Genomic DNA, 20,617 nt, shown 5'->3' on the forward strand with positions numbered 1-20,617 from the left:
AAAGTACAGAATTAAGTGAAATGTAAGTTATTACTTTTCCTAAAATACACCTCTCTGTTGTATAAAGAAAAAATGGAATCTTGACTAATCTACATTTTTCCCCATCAATACCAGAAATAGATAAACGTAATAAACTTCCTTCTGAAGGAACGCCAGATTTTTTAGTCAGGTTCAATACTAAAGCTGCAGGCAGAAGACAAGACGAGCATCTGCTATTTAAGCTGGCAGTCCCACTGCCTCTCCTAACCCTCCTAGCGGCCCAATGGGGAACTGACCAGATGGTACCCCATGGGACTTCACACCTGAGGGATCAAGGGAAAAATAAGCAGATACCCTCCCCTCCCATGAAAGGAAACAAAACAAAGCAACAGTAATATCCCCAGAAAAACCCTGTGGGGTCATGGACTACATTAAATAACACTGAAAGGACAATCCTGACCACACAGGAAGATCTCAGAGATTAGGCAACTGTTTATAGGCGGTAAAAGCTAATAAAACTAATAGACACGTTGCCCTAAAGGTCATTTATTCCGCGTTACTTTCAGCTTCGAGGCCCAAATTCGAAACTAAACCAAAAATGATAACTGCCTGAATATCACCATCCAGAAGGAAACTAGGATGGGAGAAGGGTAAACTGCAGGCCAGGCTTACAAGGGACTCTGTTTTAAAAGGAAGGCAGCTTAGTCTATCCTTGGAGTGAAAAGTCCTTGGGAGGCGCAACACCTCCCGATCACCGCCTCTGCTCTCCCACAGGTGTTAGGTTGCAGCTTCAAGGAACACCACAGACTTCGGCAAGAAAAACATAACAACAAACGACCGGACGAAACGCCGGCCTTATGAAAAGAGGGTGCACTCCCACCTCCAGCTCGGGTGCAGTTGCCACGGAGCAAAGTAAACTCGCCTGGATCCAAGAGATTTGTATCTGCCAAAAAGGAGAGGACAAGAAAGCTGTGGGCGCCGGCGCTTCCGGCGGCCCGGGCCTGGGGTGCAGTGTGCAGCGAGTGCGGAGCGGCGAGCGCTGCCCTCTGCCTTTGCGGGCACAGCCAGGTAAATGCCTGGATCCTCAGGCACGAGCCCGAGGTCTTCCGAGGCGTCTCACACTACAGTCTTCTCTGCAATCTAAATGTAGAAGGTCTTCTCCTGGACCCCAGCGCGGGCAGCGGCCGGGGTCCGCACCCCACGCCCATCCTCCCCTCCCCTCCCCCAGCGCCGCCGCTGTCAGCGCCGCCCGCCTGGCCCGCCGCGCGGGGGCCGGGGGCCGGGCCGGGGAGCCGGGCGGGGGCCGGGGGGCCGGGGGGCCGGGGGCCGGGCCGGGGTCGGGGAGCCGGGCGGGGGCCGGGCCGGCGTCGGGGAGCCGGGTCGGGGGTCGGGGTCGGGGAGCCGGGTCGGGTCGGGTCCGGGAGCCGGGCTGGGGTCAGGGGCCGAGAAGCCGAGCCGGGTTCGGGGTCGAGGCCGGGGCTGGGGTCGGGGTCCGGGCGGGGCCCGGGACGCGGCCGCCGGGGGTGGGGAGCTGCGGGGCGGCGGGGGCGGCCCGGCCCCCCGAGGCGCGGACGGACAAAAGGACGGCGGCCGGCGACCGCGCGGCGGGGCCCGCATCCCGGCCGGGCCTGCGAGGGGCGCGGGGTCTCTTTACCCGCGCCGGCGCTCCGCTGGGGGTCCCTGGGCCCCGCCTCCGGACAGACGGACCGCCGCACAATGGGCTCGGGGCGCGGCCCGGCCGGCGGCCCCGGCTCTCCAGGACCGGCCGCGGCGGGCGGAGGGCGGCTCCGGGCCGAGCGGGCGGCGGGCAGCCGAGGGGCGGCGCTACGGACGGACAAAGCCCACAGCAGACAGACGGACGGAGGGGCAAAGATGGCGACGCGGGCGGCGGGAGCGCGCTGCTCGTGCACCGCAGCGAGTGGGGCGCGCGCACGAGGCCGCCTCTCCCCCTCCCCGAGCGGTGCGCCGCCCCCTCCCCGCTGCCGGGCGCGGTGGGCGGGGCCAGGGGAGAGGGTCCGGGGCGGGGCCTGGGGAGAGGGTCCGGGGCGGGGCCTGGGGAGAGTCCGGGGGCGGGGCCTGGGGAGAGGGTCCGGGGGCTGAGGAGAGGGGTCCAGGGGCGGGGCCTGAGGAGAGGGTCCGGGGGCGGAACCTGAGAAGGGTCCTGGGGAGAGGGTCCGGGGGCGGGGCCTGGGGAGAGGGTCCGGGGGCGGGGCCTGGGGAGAGGGGGCGGGGCCTGGGGAGAGGGGCGGGGGCGGGGCCTGGGAGCATCACCGCGGGCCTTGCCGGCATCCTCTGGTCGGCGGGACCACTCAGCCGCGCGCGGTCCTCTGTCCTCCCCGGCGCCTCGGCCCTCCGCGTCCCCAAGCCCTCCTGGGCTTGTGAACACCCCGGCCATCAGCCCTGATCCAGGTTTCCTACCCCTGCATCGAGTTCAGCCGCAAAACCCACAGCCCCCAACCACAGCCCCGCCGCAGGCCGCCCCTCCCCTCCGCCGACCTCAGCCTCCCCCCTCACGAACCCGCCTCCCTTCCCTCTAGCCCCAGGCCTCTGTGGGAGGGGCCAACTCAGCTGTCAGAACCTCAGATGGGAAAAATCTTTAGACTTATTTTGAACATTTGTTTCTTCAACATACTCGCCACCAATAACATAGCAGAAGCTGTGGACCCACGGACTGACAGGGTAACGTGATCATTGTTGTCACTTTTGGGGAGGTTGAGAGCAGCCGGATTCACATCCTAATGAAAACTTCCTCGTCACTGTCCTCTTCTCTGCTCTTTCCCCGCCGCCTTCCCTTTCTTCCTCTCATTCTGACTTCCTTTGGAAGGCTCAAGCCTGCCTCTGACATCGCTGACTCGGAGGAGGAGGGAATGAGACCAGAGCCTGTAGCCGTGGCGCGGGCCTGTGATCTCAGGCTGAGACAGGAGGGTCAGATTCAAGTCCAGCCTCGGCAACTTAGACCCAGTTTCAAAATAAGAGCTGGGGGTGTAGCTCAGAGGTAGAATGTCCCTGGGTTCACTTCCCACTAGGAAGGCAGGCAGGCAGGCAGGCAGGCTGACTTGGTATTAGAAGATCCAGCTTTGAGTCAGTTCTGTCACTTCCACTGACTTTAGGCCACACACTTTCCTATTCCAAATCTCTGCTACTTAAGATGTAAAATGAATAATGTAGTAATTTTTTTTTGCTGCACCTGGAATGGAACCCAGGGGCATTGTACCCCAAGCCCTATTTTTTTAGCCTTTTTATTTTATTTTATTTTATTTTGGGCGGGTCTGCAGATGGAACTCAGGAGCATTCTACCTCCGAGCTATACCCTCTGCCTTGTTTTTTACTCTTTATTTTGAAACAGTGTCTCACTAAGCTGCGGAGAGCCTCACTAAGTAACTGAGGCTGACCGAACCAGATCCTCCTGTCTCTGTCTCCTGAATGCTGGCATTACAAGTGTGTGCCATCACGCCTGTCAATAAGGTAGTAATTCTTGACTTCTACTCTCACAAGAGTTGTTGGCTGGTGAAGTAAAATGAACTTCTGATTACTGGCTCCAAAAAGGCAGCACTAATGAGGATGCTGACGCCTGCTACTAAAGTGACAAGTCCTGCTTTCTGTATACAGCGTTCTCCCAAATTGTCATTCCCCTAAATTGCCAATGAAATCACATCACTGTTGGATTCTGTGATTAGTGCAATAGAATGGCTGCATTGAAGGGTCTTGGTCCATCACAGCTCTGTGGTAAATAGCTCATTCACTGACTGACTTGTTTACTGTTACTGTGATATCTAGATCACTATTGCTTAATATCAGTTAAACATTTTTTTTTTTTTTTTTTTTTTTGCTACTGGGGATTGAACCCAGGAGCATTCTACCCCCAGTTCGATTTTATTTTTTATTTGGAAGCAGGGTCTTGCTAAGTTGCTGAAGCCGTCCTCAAACCTATAAATCTTCTGTCTCAGCCTCCCAAGTACCAGGATTACAGCATGCACCACCATGCCCAGTTTAGGAAACTTTTTGTGTGTGTGGTACTGGGGATGGAACCCAAGGGCATTCTATCTCCAAGATACACCCCCATCCCTATTTTTTTTTAATCCTTATATCAAAACAGGGTCTCATTGAGTTGCAAAGGACCTAAGTAGCTGAGGCTGTCCATAAACCACAATCTTTCCATCTCAGCCTCCCAAATGCTGGGATTACAAGGGTATGCCGCCACTACTCCCAGCTTGGCTAGAAACATTTTAAGAACCTCATTTTAGGGGAGTGGTGAGTTGGCCCGGGCCACCCTCCCCCCTCATGCCATTTTGGCATGGGGCTGTAACTTTTTTCTGTATTTTTATTTTCTGTATTTCTATCTTTTTAATAAATTTCTTTAAATCTTAAAAAAAATAAAAAGAACCTCATTTTAAGCCAGGTGAGGTGGTACATGCTTACAATTCCAGTACTTGGAAAGTTGAGATAGGAGGATTGCAGGTTCTTTACCACCCTTAGCAACATAGTGAAGCCATCCACAACTTAGTGAGACTGTTTCAAAAATACAAAATAAAATACAACTGGGGGTATAGCTCAGAGATAGAACACCCCTGGGTTCAGTACCCAGTGAAACACACACACACACACACACACACACACACACACACACACACACACTTCATGTATGTATGTATTGTATGTATTGTATATGTATGTATATATTTATATATTTGCAGTATTGAGGATTGACCTGAGGGGTGCTCCACCACTGGACTACATTCCTAGCCCTCTTTATTTTTTACTTTGAGACATGGTTTCACTAAATCGTACAGGCTGGCTCAAATTTGTGATCCTCTTGCCTTGGCCTCATAAGTAAGCTGGGATAAAAGGCATACACCCAGCTAAAGAGCATCATTTTACAAAAATACATTAATATAATTCCATGTCAAGAAACTCACCCTTTATAATAATAATAATAATTATCATTATCATCATCATCATCATCATCATCATCATCATTATTCTGCAGTAGTAGGTATGGAACCCAGGGGCGTCCTACCTCTGAGCTACACACCCAGCCCTATTTTTTATTCTTTATTTTGTTTTTTTTTTTTGCGGGTCTGGGGATGGAACCCAGGGGCATTCGGCCTCCGAGCTACACCCCCTGCCCTAGTTTTTAGTCTTTATTTTGAAACTGGGTCTCACTGAGTTGCAGAGGGCCTCACTGAGTAGCTGAGGCTGTCCACGAACTGCGATCCTCCAGGTTTCAGCCTCCCGAATGCTGGGATTACAAGCGTGCGCCACCACACCCGGCTATTCTTTATTTTGAAACAGGGTCTCACTGAGTTGTAAAGGGCCTCACTAACTAGCTGGGGCTGTCCACAAACCGCCATCCTCCTTGTCTCAGTCTCCCAAATGCTGGGATTGCAAGCGTGTGCAACCATGCCCAGCTACCCTTTTCTTTTTTTTTTTTTTTTTTTTTTTTGCGGGTCTCGGGATTGAACCCAGGGGCATCCGACCTCCAAGCTATACACCCTGACCTAATTTTTTACTCTTTATTTTGAAACAGGATCTCACTAAGTTGCAGAGGGCCTCACTAAGTAGCTGAGGCTGTCCGCGAACCGTGATCCTCCGGTCTCAGCCTCCCGAATGCTGAGATTACAAGTGTGAGCCACCACGCCCAGCCCAGCTACCCTTTTAAAATATACAATTCACCTGGAGAATCGCAGTTCGCGGACAGCGTCAGCTACTTAGTGAGGCCCTCTGCAACTCAGTGAGACCCGGTTTCAAAATAAAGAATAAAAAATAGGGCAGGGGGTGTAGCTCGGAGGTCAAATGCCCCTGGGTTCCATCCCCAGACCTCCCCCCAAAGAAAAAAAATATATATATACAATTCAAGCTGGGCATGGTGGCTCAAACTTATAACCCCAGTTCTTGGGAGGCTGAGACGGGCAGATCAAAACAAAAATAAAGTAGGGGTAAGGGTGGAGAATGCTCCTGGGTCCAATAACCACTACCAAATAAGTAAGTAGTACAATTCAGTGGTTTTTTATGGGAATTGAGCCTGTATTTATTGCTAATAAGGCCAGTATTAATTGCTAATAAGAACAAGATTTCTTGGCCAGCCTCAGATACTTAGCAAGACCCTTCGCAACTTAGTGAGAACCTGTTTCAAGAAATAAAATGACTAAAAATTAGGACTGGGGGTGTAGCTTAGAGGTGCAATTCCCCTTGTTCCATCCCCAGTACCAAAAAAAAAAAAAAAAAAAAAAAAGAAAGAAAAAGAACAAGCTTTCATACTTAGGCAAAGCAATAAAATCCTTTTGTCTGTCTCTAAGCTGTCAGCCAACGGCTGCAGTCAGGTTTGACCTTGGTCAGCTAAAAGTTGGCTTGTTAGCCCAGCTGACACTGAATGTTAAAACACAAGTAACTACACTTAGAAAAAGAATTCTATAGACTCATTAACCCAATATTAATGACTAATAACACAAAACAGTTATAGCTCTCCAAATCTCCATATTTTAAAAGACTATATTCCTATGTCTTTCTTTTCTTTATTATAAAACAAGTTTTCAGTCAGGCATGGTGGCACATATCCCAGTACTTGAGAGGCTGAGACAGGAGGATCTGGGTTCATGGCCAGCCTCAGCTACTTAGTGAGGCCCTCCACAACTTGGTAAGATCTGTTTCAAAATAAAGAATCAAAAACAGGGCTGGAGGTGTCGCTTGGAGGTAGAATGCCCCTGGGTTCCGTCCCCAGTTCCATACACACACAAAAATGTTGTGTTCAGAGACTTCAGTGTCTTACTTTCAAGGCACTCCATTGTGTCCCTCTGATGTAGTGCTTTGATTGTTCTGTCCCTTCTTTCTATCTTTGTAATAAAACTTTGCTTAAGCTTGCAGCAGTGTAGTTCTGGCTGTTTTTTTCTGAACTAGCTAAGAACAAGAACCCATGGTGACATCCCAAACTGTTATAGTTTTTAGCATAATCACAGGGTCTTATAACATCAGTATGTTAGTCAGCTTTCTGTCACTGTGACAAAATACCCAAGAAAAGACAATTTAAAGGAGGAAAGGTTTGTTTGGGTCCATGATTTCAGGTGTCAGTTCCAGATCGCTTGGCCCCTACATTAGGGGCCTGTGGTAAGGTAGAACACTTCAAGGTGGAATGCTGTGGGACAGAACTGATCACTTATGGTGGCCAGGAGACAAGAGAGGAAGAAGGAAGGGGCCAAGGCCCCAGTTTCCTCTTCATGAGCATACCTCCAATGGCCTAACTTCTTTCTACTAGAACCCACCTACCAATGCTCCACAGGTTGGTGACTAAACCCTCAACACATGGCCTTTGGGGAACAACTGAGATCAGATCCAAACCATAACAGTCACCCCTATGTAATTTAAGAACATTTTCATAACCCCAGAAAAGAAACTATACCATTAGCAGTAAGTCCCCATTTTTTCTTATACCCAGCCCCTGACAAACACTCATTTGCTTTCCATCTCTATGGATTGCTTACTCTAGACATTTCATATAAGTGGGATCATACATTATAGGACCTTTTGTGTCTGGCTACTTTTAGTATAATGTGTTCACAATTCATCCACATTATACCATGTATCAGTACTTTATTCCTTTCATAGATATAAATTTTCCATCACATGGATATACCACATTTTATTTATCCGTTCATCGATCAGTGATATTTGGCTTGGTCCCACTTTTTGGCTATTATGGATAATGCTGCTATAAACATTTGTGTATAACTATTTTTTTGTATGTATATGGAACTGAGTATTGAACCCAGAGTCATTCTACTCTCTTGAGCTACACCCTCGGTCCTATTTTATTTTTTGTTTGGAATCTGGGTTTCACTAGGTTAATGAGAGTCTCGCTACTTATTGAGACTGTCCTTGAACCTGTGATCATCTTGTGTCAGTCTCCCAAATACTAGGATTGCAAGTTCGTGCCACTACATCTAGCTGTATAACTTTTATGTGAATATGTTCTCAGTTCTCTTGGACATATATATCTACCTAGGAGTAGAATAGCAATTCTATGTTGTTATGGTGGTGGTGCTGGAGATTGAACCCGGGGGATTCTGTCTCTGAGCTATGCCCCTCCACCTTCAAATAAAACAAGATCTTTCTAGGTTCATGAGAGAATCAGTACTTGATGAGGCTGTCCTCAAATCTGCCTCCTGTCTCAACCTCCCAAGTACTGAGATTACAGGCATGTATCACCACGCCCAGCTTGTGTGTGTGTGTGTGTGTGTGTGTGTGTGTGTGTGTGTGTGTGTGTGTGTGAGATTGAATCCAGGGACATTCTACTCCAAGCAACATCTCTATCCCTATTGTATTTTTTTTTTTTTTTGACACAAGGTCTCACTAAGTTGCTGAGGGCCTTGCTAAATTGCTGAGGCTGGCCTTGAACCTGGGATCCTTCTATTTCGGTCTCTCAAGTCTGGGATCATAGGTGTATGCCACTGCACCTGGCTTTAACAACTGAGTAGTAAACAATTGCTCTAAATGAATCATGTCACTAGCCTGGGCTGAGTGACATTTTAAGTCCTTTCATGGTTTGAACAAAGTTGCTATGTCATGGATCCCAAGTTATTTTATTTATTTTATTTTTTTTGCAGTACAGGGGATGGAATCCAGGGGCATTCTACCTCTGAGCTACATCACAAGCCCTATTTTTTTCTCTTTATTTTGAAACAGGCTCTTACTGAGTTGCAAAGGGCATCACTAAGTACCATCATCCTCCTGTCTCAGCCACCCAAATGCTGGGATTACAAGCATGTGACACCACGTCTGGCCCAAGTTATCTTAACAAAATGAGCTACTGAGGGCACAGGGAAATAGAAACTCTCAGACTTTGATATTAGTGGTGTAAACTGATACTTCCTCTTTGAAAGGTTATTTGACAATATCTATAAAAATAAAAAATGGACCTACCCTTTGACCTACTTCCTGTTTCTGGGAATGTCCCTAGTAAGTACAATTCATGCTGGCAAAAGTCTAGTCATCACAGCATTGTCAGACAAGCAAAATATTGGAAATTACCTAAATCCCCGTAACTAGAGCTCTGCTTTAGAAATTATGGCATACATGTAGCCAGGTGTGGTGGCGCACACTTGTAATCCCAACATTTGGGAGGCTGGGACAGGAGGATTGCAGTTCATGGACAGCCTCAGCTACTTAGTGAAGCTCTTTGCAACTCAGTGAGACCCTGTTTCAAAATAAAGAATAAAAAATAGGGCTAGGGTTGTAGCTCAGAAGTAGAATGCCGCTGGGTTCCATCCCCTGTACCGCCAAAAAAAAAAAAAAAAAAAAGTTATGCCATGCATGTATCACAGACTATTATATAGTCCTTTATTTATTTATTTTTGTGGTACTGGTGATTGAACCCAGGGGCATTCTATGTCTGGGCTATACCCCAGCCCTGCTTTATTCTTTTTGGAAAGTCTCATTGAGTTATGATGGGCCTAAATTGCTGAGGCTAGCTGCAAATCTGTGATCCTACTATCTCTATTTCTACCCGGAAGTAGAAAGCCTCTGGGTTCCACCCCCAGTACCCCCCCCCCAAAACACACACGAAATAGGGTCTTGTAACAGTCTCACTAAATTGCTAAGGTTGCTCTCAAACCTGTGATCCTCCTGTTTTGTTCTCCCAGTATTGGGATTACAGACCTGTGCCACCATGCCCAGCTATCCAAACACTTTAAAGGAAACAAATATGTATTTTGAGGTCCCAGAACCCGGCTTTATTGTGAAATACTGCAAGTGGTTATGACAGTTTACCTTTTTAATTTTTTTGTGTGGTGGTGGTACTGGAGATTATTTTATTTTGAACCCTCCAGCCCTGTATCTTATTTCATTTTATTCTAAGTTGCAGAGGCTGGCTGTGAACCTGTGCTCCTCCTGTCTCAGTCCCCCAAGCACTGGGATTATTAACGTGCACCACCACACCCACCCAGCCTGACAGTATTTCTAAATTCATAAAAACCTCTTATGATAACGCGTAGCTCCGTGCTTGTCATATGACAGCCCCATGACTATTTGAGCAAACCACAATTTTGGTCTCCACAGAGGTATCCTCTACAGCAGCGGGGCAGAATTATCTCTTTCTGGAAGCCCAGCAATACCGTTCCAATGGTCAACCGGGAAAATGGTTTCCTAGTTAAAAAAAAAAAAAAAGCCAAATGAAAAAGTTTCCTCTGAATACAGAGTTAACTAGGGAAATTGCCAGAGAATGCGATGCTAAGAACACATCACTGAACACCAACCGAAGAGATTCTGGTCGAAAGGGTAATCAGACTTGGTTTAAAAGCGGGACAGAAATGCACCAATAAAAGCACATTAAAAAAAAAAAAAAAAAGCAGGGCAGAGGATCCGGCATCCGTAAGATTTCGCCAAGAGGAGGTGGGTGAAGAGTCGGATAAAGAGCGGTGACCTGTCAAGAAAGGGGTCGAAACTCGCCTGCCATTCTGCAAGGGGACAGAAAAATAACACGCGAAGAAAGCCTCGAGGGCGAACGGAGAGGCGCCAATCCCCGCGAGCAGCTCCGAGGCCGTCGCGGAGCCGGCGGGTCCAGGGCCAGGACAGCCCCGCACGGGGGCTCGGGCGCCGCCGACTTCACCGCGCCCAGGCCGAGAGGCCGGCGCCCCGCGCAGGTGACTCACCCGCCACCGCCGCGACCAAGGCCGCGCGCGCCTCCGCCGCGGGAAGTAGTCCCCGCCGCGCAGCTCCCAGGGGAGCCGGGGGCGGAGCCGCGGCGGGCGCGCAGCCAATCCCCGGAGAGGGGGCGTGGCCAGCCCGGCCCCGCGGATCCCTCCGCCCGCGCTGGCGGTGCTGAGGCCGAGGGAGCCGCCATTTTGGATGCTGAGCGGCGTTTCCGAAGTCGGTCGGTCGGTCCCTGAGGTTTTCCCGCCGGGATTGGGTCAGGTGAGCGTGACGCCCTCCGCGGCGAGTCTTTGTCGTCTTCGCGGTGTGCCTGGGCCCCCGCAGTCCCCAGACGGCGCTACGGCTGGGCTCCACCGACGCTCGCGGTCGCGGGAGGGAAGGAAGGGAGCGATCTCGGGAGCGGGTCCGGCCGGAGGTCGGGCCGCCGCGGGAAGGGGCCCCGGAGGGAGGGGTGGGGAGACCGCGGGCGCGGCGGCTGGACTTCCCGGGCGCCCCTGCCTTGCGGCGGGAGGACCCCGGCCGGGGCCGTCGCGACGCCCTTTGTCCCCCGGAGCTTCGGCCCCGGGAGTGCCCTCCCCTCCGCCTCGCAGACCCGACGAGGCGGCAGAGGCCCGGCGCTCTCGCCCTCCGCTCGCTCGGTCCCCTTCCGGGCTGCCCGGGGATCGCGTCGGCTGGTAATCAGGTAACAGGACTGTGGGATCATCGCACAGACACAGACACCTTCTCTGCGCTGGGAAACTCCAAGTCGGGTTTGGGGCCTCTGTTTTCGGAAAGATCTGGAACTCCAGAATCACCAACTCTAGACCGTGTGTGATTGTGTGTGTTGATTGAACCCAGGGCCTCGCGGGTGTTAGGCAAGGGCCCCACCATTAAGCTGTACCCCAGCCAAGGCACCGGGACGGTGGCGGTGACTGTGGGCGTGAGGCCGGAGCGCCTGAGCCCGGAAGCCGCGCCTCCTGGCCCCCCCCCCCCCCCCCGCCGTTCAGACCTCTAGGAGCCTGGCCCCACCTGCGGGCGAATGCCCTGGCCACCGCGGGAACCCACCCCGAGTTAGCCGGGCTCCAGGCAAAAAGAAAAACAAATCCTCAGGGAGAAGAAGCAAGTCTCTTCGAAGTAACAGAAGCCGAAAGTCCTCACCACTCTATCGTCAAAGGGAAGCAGGAACGGGAGGATCATCCTGGGAGAGGACTGGAGGATAGGCTGCACTGTGAGCCATCAGGATCGAACACGGAAGAGTAGGAACAGCGACCAAGACAGACCCTGGGGCCATTCCCGCCAGTGGAGGAGCTCCGATGAGAGACCTGGGAGTGGGCAGGCTCAGGGACAGGATAGAGACAGCCAGACCCCGCTGGCTCAGGAGGAAGAGGGAGTCTCCTATTGCCAGAGGAATGAAATCAGTGGCAGTGGTAAGGACGCTCAGGAATTGATTCCTCGACCTGGTGGCAATAAAAAAGACAGGTGCCTGCTAAAGAAAAACCAAGCTTTGAGCTTTCTGGGGCACTTCTTGAGGACACCAACATCCTCGGAGATGTAGTCATTAAATAAAGCAAGCCCCCAGAAGCATGAATTTCCCCCCTAAAACGGTGGTGTCTTTACCCCTTTAAAAATGATGGCTTTACCCCTTTAAAAATGATGTACTTCCAGTCGTTTCTATGCATCAACAAAGTGGTTACCTTTTGGGACGACATCGCCACATGGCAGTCATTCCAGTTGACCATCCTTGTTCAAAGCAGAATGCAGTCTTTCAGTATGGCTTGTGGAATATACCCGTGCTGATGGCACAGTTGGTGGAAGGGTGAAGCCCTACATCATTGACCTTGGCTCAGGCAATGTGACCTTCTTGAACAAGTATATTGAGCCACAGAGATACTAGGAACTGAAAGAAAAGGATGTACTTAAATTTGGGTCTAGTAGCAGAGAATATGGCTTGCTCCATGAATCATTGGATACCTCTGAACTAGACAGAAAGGAAGATGAGGACAGCTAGCAAACAAAGAAGCTAAACTAATAAGAAAGCTTTTTCTTCTTGGAAGGCTTTGAGATTGCCTCAAAGAGCACTGTGGTGCTCTCTGTAATGCCTCTTACAGCATTAAGTCTTTTCTGTTACTGACAGCTATGTTACAGTTTTAAAACACTGACTTTTGTTGATCATTTTTCCTGTGGGCATTTGTTTTCAGAAAAATCTCACAGCTGGGTGTGGTGGCACATGCTTGTACTCCCAGCATTTGGGATGCTGAGATTGGAGGATCCCGATTTGTGGACAGTCTCAGCTACTTAGTGAGGTTCTTTGCAATTCATTAAGACCCTATTTCAAAATAAAGAATAAAAAATAGTGTTGGAGATATAATTTGGAGGTAGAATGCCTCTGGTTTCCATCCCAGTACAAAAAAAAAAAATAGTCTCACCAATTACAACGTTTTAGTAGAAGTGTTGTGACTTTAGTTGGTGCTTTCAGAACTACTGCCTAGGAAACTAAATCTGTAGATAAAAGAGAGGGAAAAAAAGGAGTCATGGCTCGTTCACTTTGTACAGTTACTTTATTATTTATTTAGTTGTTCAGCTTTGCAGATCAGGAATTTTTGTGTTGGGGCCAAATCCTTGAGCAGAGAATCTTACTAAGCTTTGGTTGTCAGCAAAACAACTTCCAACATACCAAAGCTTTGTCCTGGTTGAGCTCTTGAGTCATAGAAGTTGATCTTACAGTTTGCTTTGTGTGTGTGTGTGTGTGTGTGTGTGTGTGTGTGTGTCTAGGGATGGAGCCCAGGGGCATTTGACCTCCAACCTATACCCCCTGCCCTGTTTTTTATTCTTTATTTTGAAACCAGGTCTCAATGAGTTGCAAAGGGCCTCACTAAGCAGCTGAGGCTGTCCGCAAAAGGTGATCCTTCGGTCTCAGCCTCTGGAATGCTATGATTACAAACATGTGCCACCACCCCCTGCTCAGTTTGCTTTCTTGGGGATAGTGGAAGCTTACCACATGACCTCATTATTATTTAACTTAAACAGATGCTTTAGGGCACCTACTTAAGCACATGACTGTACAGGACGATCATGGCTACTACCAGTGGGTGCTGATTTAATATCATGAGAGGCTGAAATAGGTTATGGATCTGTGTCCTATGAAAAAATTTCCGATTTCTTATGGAATATGTATATAACAATTTTGATCATCTTTTCTGTTTTCCAATTTTGCATTTTGATTCAAGTGTTAACTACTTTGAGAAATACACCATCACTTACGTGACCATGTATATATGTCTAAAGGAAGTTGGGTAGCTTACATGTTTCTACATATTTCATTTTTAAAAAATTGTTCAAGAGCCAGGCATGGTGGCGCACACTTGTAATCCCAGCATTTGGGAGGCTGAGACAGGAGGATTGCGGTTCCCAGACAGCCTCGTTATTTAGTGAGGCCCTCTGCAACTCAACGAGACCCTGTTTCAAATTAAAGAATGAAAAATAAGGCTAGGGTTGTAGCTCAAAGGTAGAATGCCCCTGGGTTCCACCCCCAGTATCGAAAAAAAAAAAAAAAAAACTTGTTCAAAAGTTCTATTTAGCTGGGTGTGGTGCCGTACCCTTGTAGTCCTGGCACTTGGTAGGTGGAGACAGGAGGATCGCGCAGATTTGTAGCCAGCCTCGCTGGCTTAAGAGACCCTGTTTCCAAATAAAATATAAAATAGGTCTGGGAGTGTAGCCCGGAGGTAGAATGGTTCCATCCCCAGTACCACTAAAAAAAAAGTTATATTTACCTTCCAAAGCTGGAAATCAGGGAACTAATTTTCCACCAGAGGCCTATGTGTAAGTAGGAAAGTGCTAACAATGCTAACTACAAACTGGGCTTGGTGGCGCACACTTGTAATCCCCGCGCTTGGGAGGCTGAGACAGGAGGATCGCACAGGTTCGAAGCCAGCCTTAGTTACTTAGTGAGGCTCTCAGCAACTTAGTGAGACCCTGTTTCCAAATAAAATAGAAAATAGGTCTGGGAGTATATCCCGGAGGTAGAAAGCCTCTGGGTTCCACTCCCAGTACCACCAAAAAAATAATAAAAATAAAATAAAAATGCTAACTACTAAATATAGTATGTGTGTGTTTATAGTTAAAAGAGCTGCATACTGATTTTCATATGACAATTTTTTTTTTTTTTTTTTTTTTGGTACTGGGGTTCCTGGAAGCCCTTCTACCTCTGGGCTACACTCTCAGACCTATTTTTACATTTTTATTTGAAAACAGGGTCTCCTAAGCCAGAGCGATCCTCCTGTCTCTGCCTACCAAGCTTGGGGATTACAAGCTTGCGCCACCACACCCAGCTCATATGACAATGTTTTGTGATATAAATGTAATACCATGTGATAGGCAAAGGTCTTCCTGCATTTGAAGAGTAGGTTTTCATTTATATGTATTTTGGAGATAAAAAATAACATTTGTAAATATAGCCCCCCCCCATTAAGTTACATCCAAAACCCTCTAGTCTACTTAAACTAAGAACTGACAGCCTTTGTGTGTGGGGGGGCGAGAGGGTACTAGGGGTGGACCTAGGGGCATTCCACCTCTGAGCGCTCTTTTATTGTTTTGTTTTTATTGTTTTGTTTTTTGAAACAGGGTCTCACTAAGCTGCAAGGGCTTCACTAAGTTGCTGAGGCTGGCTGTGAAGAACTTGGAATCCTTTCTCAGCCTCCCAAGTACTGTGATGACAAGCTTGCGCCACTGCTCAGCTAAGATGTCTTTAAAAATAATCAGTCTGCCGGGCATGGTGGCTCACACTTGTAATCCCAGCATTCGGGAGGCTGAGACCTGAGGATCGCGGTTCGCTGACAGCTTCAGCCTTAGTGAGGCCCTCTGCAACTCAGTGAGACCCGGTTTCAAAATAAAGAATAAAAAATAGGGCAGGGGGTGTAGCTGGGAGGTTGAATGCCCCTGGGTTTCGTCCCCAGACCTGCAAAAAAAACAAAAAAGAATTAAAAATAAAAATAATTAGTCAAGCCAGGCGTGTTGGCGCACGCTTGTAATCCCAGCATTCGGGAGGCTGAGATCAGAGGATCACGGTTCGCAGACCGCCTCAGCTACTACTTAGTGAGGCCCTCTGCAACTTAGTGAGACCCTGTTTCAAAATGAAGAATAAAAAATAGGCTGGGCGTGGTGGCTCACACTTGTAATCCCCACGCTTGGGAGGCGGAGACAGGAGGATCGCGCAGGTTCGAAGCCAGCCGCGCGTGCTGGTTTAGGAGACCCTGTTTCTAAATAAAAATATATAAAATAGGTATGGGAGTGTAGCCCGGAGGTAGAAGGGCTTCCAGGAACCCCAGTACCACCAAAGAAAAAAAAGAAGAAAAAATAGGGCAGGGGGTGTAGCTTAGAGGTCGAATGCTGCTGGGTTCCATCCCCAGACCTGAAAAAAAAAAAAAATCAGTCAAGTTCCAGTGTAATCTCTTATTTTAAGATAAATCTAGAAAATAATGTGTAGTCTAGGTACTTCATTTCAAATATAGGAAGATTAAAATGCACATGAACAGCCGGACGTGGTGGCGCACGCTTGTAATCCCAGCATTTGGGAGGCTGAGACCTGAGGACCACAGTTCGCGGACAGCCTCAGCTACTCAGTGAGGCCCTCTGCAACTCAGTGAGGCCCTGGTTCAAAATAAAGAATAAAAAATTGGGCAGGGTGTGTAGCTCGGAGGTCAAATGCCTCTGGGATCCATCCCCAGACAAGCAAAAAAAAAAAAGAGTAAATGCTTATTTCAACTGTGTGTGTGTGTGTGTGTGTGAGAGAGAGAGAGAGGGAGAGAGAGAGATATTATGTATTGAGCCCAGGAGCATTCTGCCTCCAGGCTACATCCCCACCTCGCCCTATTTTTTATTTTTATTTTGCAATAGGGACTGGATAGATTGATGAGAGTCTCACTAACTGAGGCTGTCCTCCACCCTTCCATCCTCCTGTCTCAGCCTTCCGAGTACTGGAATTAACAGCATGCACCACCATGCCTGGCTAAAATTATGTTTTAAGAACTCTTCATAGGCCCGGCATGGTGGTGCACGCTTGTAATCCCCGCGCTTGGGAGGCTGAGACAGGAGGATTCCGCAGGTTTGAAGCCAGCCTCAGCTGGCTTAGTGAGGCTCTCAGCAACTTAGTGAGACTCTGTTTCCAAATAAAATATAAAAATAGGGCTGGTATATAGCCGGGAAGTAGAAAGCCTCTGGGTTCCACCCCTAGTACCACAAAAACAAAACAAAACAAAAAAACCAACTCTTTGTAGCCAGATAGTACTTAATTACTTGGAAGGCTGAGACAGGAGGATCATAGGTTTGAGGTCAGCCTCAGCAACTTAGCAAGGTCCTGTTTTAAAATAAAAAGAGATCAGTTGGTGTATTCATTCGAGTCACCCCTCCATGCCACTCTGGCATGAGGCTGTATTTCTATTTTCTGTATTTCTATCTTTCTAATAAACTTCTTTAAATCATCAAAAAAAAAAAAAAAAAAAAGATCAGTGCCCCAGGTTCAATCCCCAGTACTAAAAAAAACTCTTGATAAAAGTATACCAAATGAATCTTTTGCATTGTGTTTATATTAGTTTGAGAACACATTAGGATACAGATACTTTTATAAAGCCTAAGCGGGAATTAATAATTTTTCAGAAAACTTTTCTTTTTGAGGCACTGGAGATTGAAGCCAGGGGCATTCCACCTCTGAGCTACACCCCTAGCCCTTTTTTTTTTTTTTTTTTTTTTTTTTGCAGGTCTGGTGACTTCCGAGCTACACCCCCTGCCCTACCTTTTATTCTTTTTATTTTGAAACAGGACCTCACTAAATAGCTGAGGCTGTCTGCGAACCATGATCCTCTGGTCTCAGCCTCCCGAATGCTGGGATTATAAGCATGCGCCACCACGACTGGCTCCTATTTTTTTTTTTTAATTCTTTATTTTGAAACAGGGTCTCTTGCCAGGTGTGGTGGCGCATGCTTGTAATCCCCGTGCTCGGGGGGCTGAGACAGGAGGATCGCGCAGGTTTGAAGCCAGCCTCAGCTACTTAGTGAGGCTCTCAGCAACTTAGTGAGACCCTCTTTCCAAATAAAAAATATAAAATGGGTCTGGGAGTATAGCCCGGAGGTAGAAAGCCTCTAGGTTCCACCCCCCCAGTACCACCAAAAAAAAAAAAAAAAAAGCCGGGCATGGTGGTGCACACTTATAATCCCTGCGCTTGGGAGGCGGAGACAGGAGGATTGCGCAGTTTTGAAGCCAGCCATGCTGGCTTAGGAGACCCTGTTTCCAAATTAAAAAAAAAAAAATAGGTCTGGGAGTGTAGCTTGGAGAAGGGTTTCCAGGAACCTCAGTACCACCAAAAAAAAAAAGAAAGAAAGAAAGAAAGAAAGAAAGAAAGAAAGAAAGAAAGAAAGAAAGAAACAGGGTCTCACCATGTAGCTGACACTGGCCATGGACCTGTGGTCCTCCTGTCAGCCTCCCAAGTACTGGGGTTACAAGTGTTAGCCTCCCCGTCTGGCTTCCAGAAACTTTTGACGGTCTCTCAATTCTGAAGCCTGTACTTCCTTGTGATTTACACATGCTGCTGCTGATGTTGTAGTTTCTTTATTAAAATTTCAGCCTGGCATGGTGGCGCATGCTTTTATTTTTTTATTTTTTATTTATTTTGAAACAGGGTCTTTGGAAATTGCTGAGGCCTTCCTTATCTTGTGGCTGACCCACAACCTGTGATCCTCTTGTCTCATCCTCCCAAGTACTGGGGTTACAGTTGTGCACCACCACACCTGGCTAATGTCACTTTTAACGCCTATAGGTCTGTCTGTATTATGTGTACCCTTTCATTCCTGATACTAAGAGTGTGTTTTTTCTTTGTTACACAGATTTATTCTGTTTTTTTTTTTTTAAACCCAGCATTTAATTTCGCTAATTTTCCTTGATTGGTTTTCATCTTAATTCGCTTTGACTGTTTGCCTTTGTTGTTTCCTTCTGCTTGATGTTGGTTAATTTTGCTCATTTCTTGCTCCTTAGGTGGAAACTGATATTGGGAATTTGAGGTCTGTCTTTTCTAATATAGCCATACTATTGTAAATTTCTTCTAAGCACTCTTGATATATCCCACAAATTTTTGCTATATATTTATATTTTTTCAGTTTAGACTTTAAAACATATTTTACAAGAGGCTCTTTCTTTGATTCTTGGGTTATTTAGAAGGATATATAACTTTTTAGTGTTAGGAGATTGTCTGTTAACCTTATACAATAACAGTAGCAATTTTATTAACAATTCTATTGGCAGTTAGAAAACATTCTAGGTAGAGGTGCTGGTGGGTTGGCAACCTGGTATAGTGGCTCATTCTTGTAATCCCAGGACTAGGGAGGCTAAAATAGGATCATAGGTTCACTGCCAGCCTCAGCTACTTACCACACAACTTAGACCCTGTTTCAAAATAGAGGATAAAAAATATGACTGAGGGTGTAGCTCAGAGGTAGAATGCCTCTAGGTTCAACCCCCAGTACTGCCAAAAGGAAAAGTACATTCTTGGTATGACTTCAGGGTTTTTTTTTTGTTGTTGTTTTTGTTTTTTGGATTTTTTTTTTTTGCATGTGCCACCACACCCCACTAACAAATATTTACTAATTACATGTCAGACTCTGCTAGATGCTAAAGATAAAAAGCATGAATAAGCCGGGCGTGGTGGCGCACGCTTGTAATCCCCGTGCTTGGGAGGCGGAGACAGGAGGATCGCGCTGGTTCGGAGCCAGCCTTGCTGGCTTAAGAGACCCTGTTTCCACATAAAAATGTTAAAAAATAGGTCTGGGAGTGTAGCCCGTGGGAGTGTATACCAGAGGTAGAAGGGCTTCCAGGAACCCCAGTACCACCAAAAAAAAAAAAAAAAAAAAGCATGAATAAGGTACAGTCCCTGACCTCAAATGAATTTATTTATAAGCCCAGTGTGGTGGTACACACCTGTAATCTCAGAAGGCTGAGACAGGAGCATGGCAAGTTTGAGAATAGCCTCAGTAACTTAGCAAGCAACTTGGTGACCCTATTTCAAAATAAAGAAACAGAAAGTGCTAGGGGTGTAGCTCCAAAGTAGAATGTCTTTCAGTTCAATTCCCAGTACCAATCAACCAACCAACCAACAAAAACACCCCGTAACCTTTACTACCACTTACTCACCAGACCCTTGCCCAAGATCAGTCAGCAATGAGCGATAGAGCTAAGAATAAAACCTAAGAGCATTTGAAATAAAGACCAGAGTAAACAATCGTTACCGTACACTCTTATTTATTTATTTATTTATTTATTTATTTATTTATTTATTTATTTATTTTGTGTGTGTGGTACTGGGGGTGGAACCCAGAGGCGTTCAACCTCCTGGCTATACTCCCAGACCTGGTACTGTACTGGTACTGTTAAAAAAAAAAAAAAAGTTAACTGGGTTGAACATAATTCAGCATAATGGATCAGAGGTACGACCTTGTCAGTGGTTTCTGTACAACCAAGTGACTGGTCCTCGTGTTCTTTCCTATAGTTCATCTCTTTTTTTTTTTTTTTTTTTTTTTTTTTTGCGTGACTGAAGATTGAACTCAAGGGCATATTACAACTCTGAGCTATATCCCCAGCCTGATTTTGTTTTTATTTTGAAACAGGGTCTCACTAAGCTGCAGAGGACGTCACTAAGTAGCTGAGGCTGGTTGCAAACCTGGATCCTCCTGTCTCAGCCTCCCAAGTACTGGGATTACAGGCGTGCGCCACCATGCCCGGCTAGTTCATCTCTGATTTGTCTCTTCTTCAGTTTACTTTTTTAGACCTGGATTTTGTTTGGATAGTACATGTTTTGAAATTTAATTTCAGAATTAAAAGTGAAGAAATTGTGTTGTTGAAATAGAATGCACAGTAGTCAACATACAGTAGTATTACCTGATATCTTGTTGGGGGGTGGAGTGGTTTTGTTGATTCTGCAGTTAGTGAAATTCTTGGTAAATAGCCTCTGTTGGAGAATTTTTAGGGTACATTTTTT

The 20,617-nt window shown here is 47.3% G+C and overlaps 1 pseudogene across 1 annotated transcript; it reads left to right on the forward strand.

Annotated features, from left to right (window-relative positions):
* The first annotated feature begins 1,695 nt into the window (after positions 1-1,695).
* LOC308268333 lies at positions 1,696-12,607 on the forward strand (annotated as a pseudogene). Its single transcript has 4 exons — positions 1,696-1,939; positions 10,432-10,840; positions 10,945-11,302; positions 11,495-12,607. The product of its transcript is annotated as an uncharacterized misc_RNA (transcript).
* The last annotated feature ends 8,010 nt before the right edge of the window (positions 12,608-20,617 follow it).

This window comes from Muscardinus avellanarius, assembly GCF_963383645.1.
Source record: "Muscardinus avellanarius genome assembly, chromosome: 10".
Classification (NCBI taxonomy): domain Eukaryota; kingdom Metazoa; phylum Chordata; class Mammalia; order Rodentia; family Gliridae; genus Muscardinus; species Muscardinus avellanarius.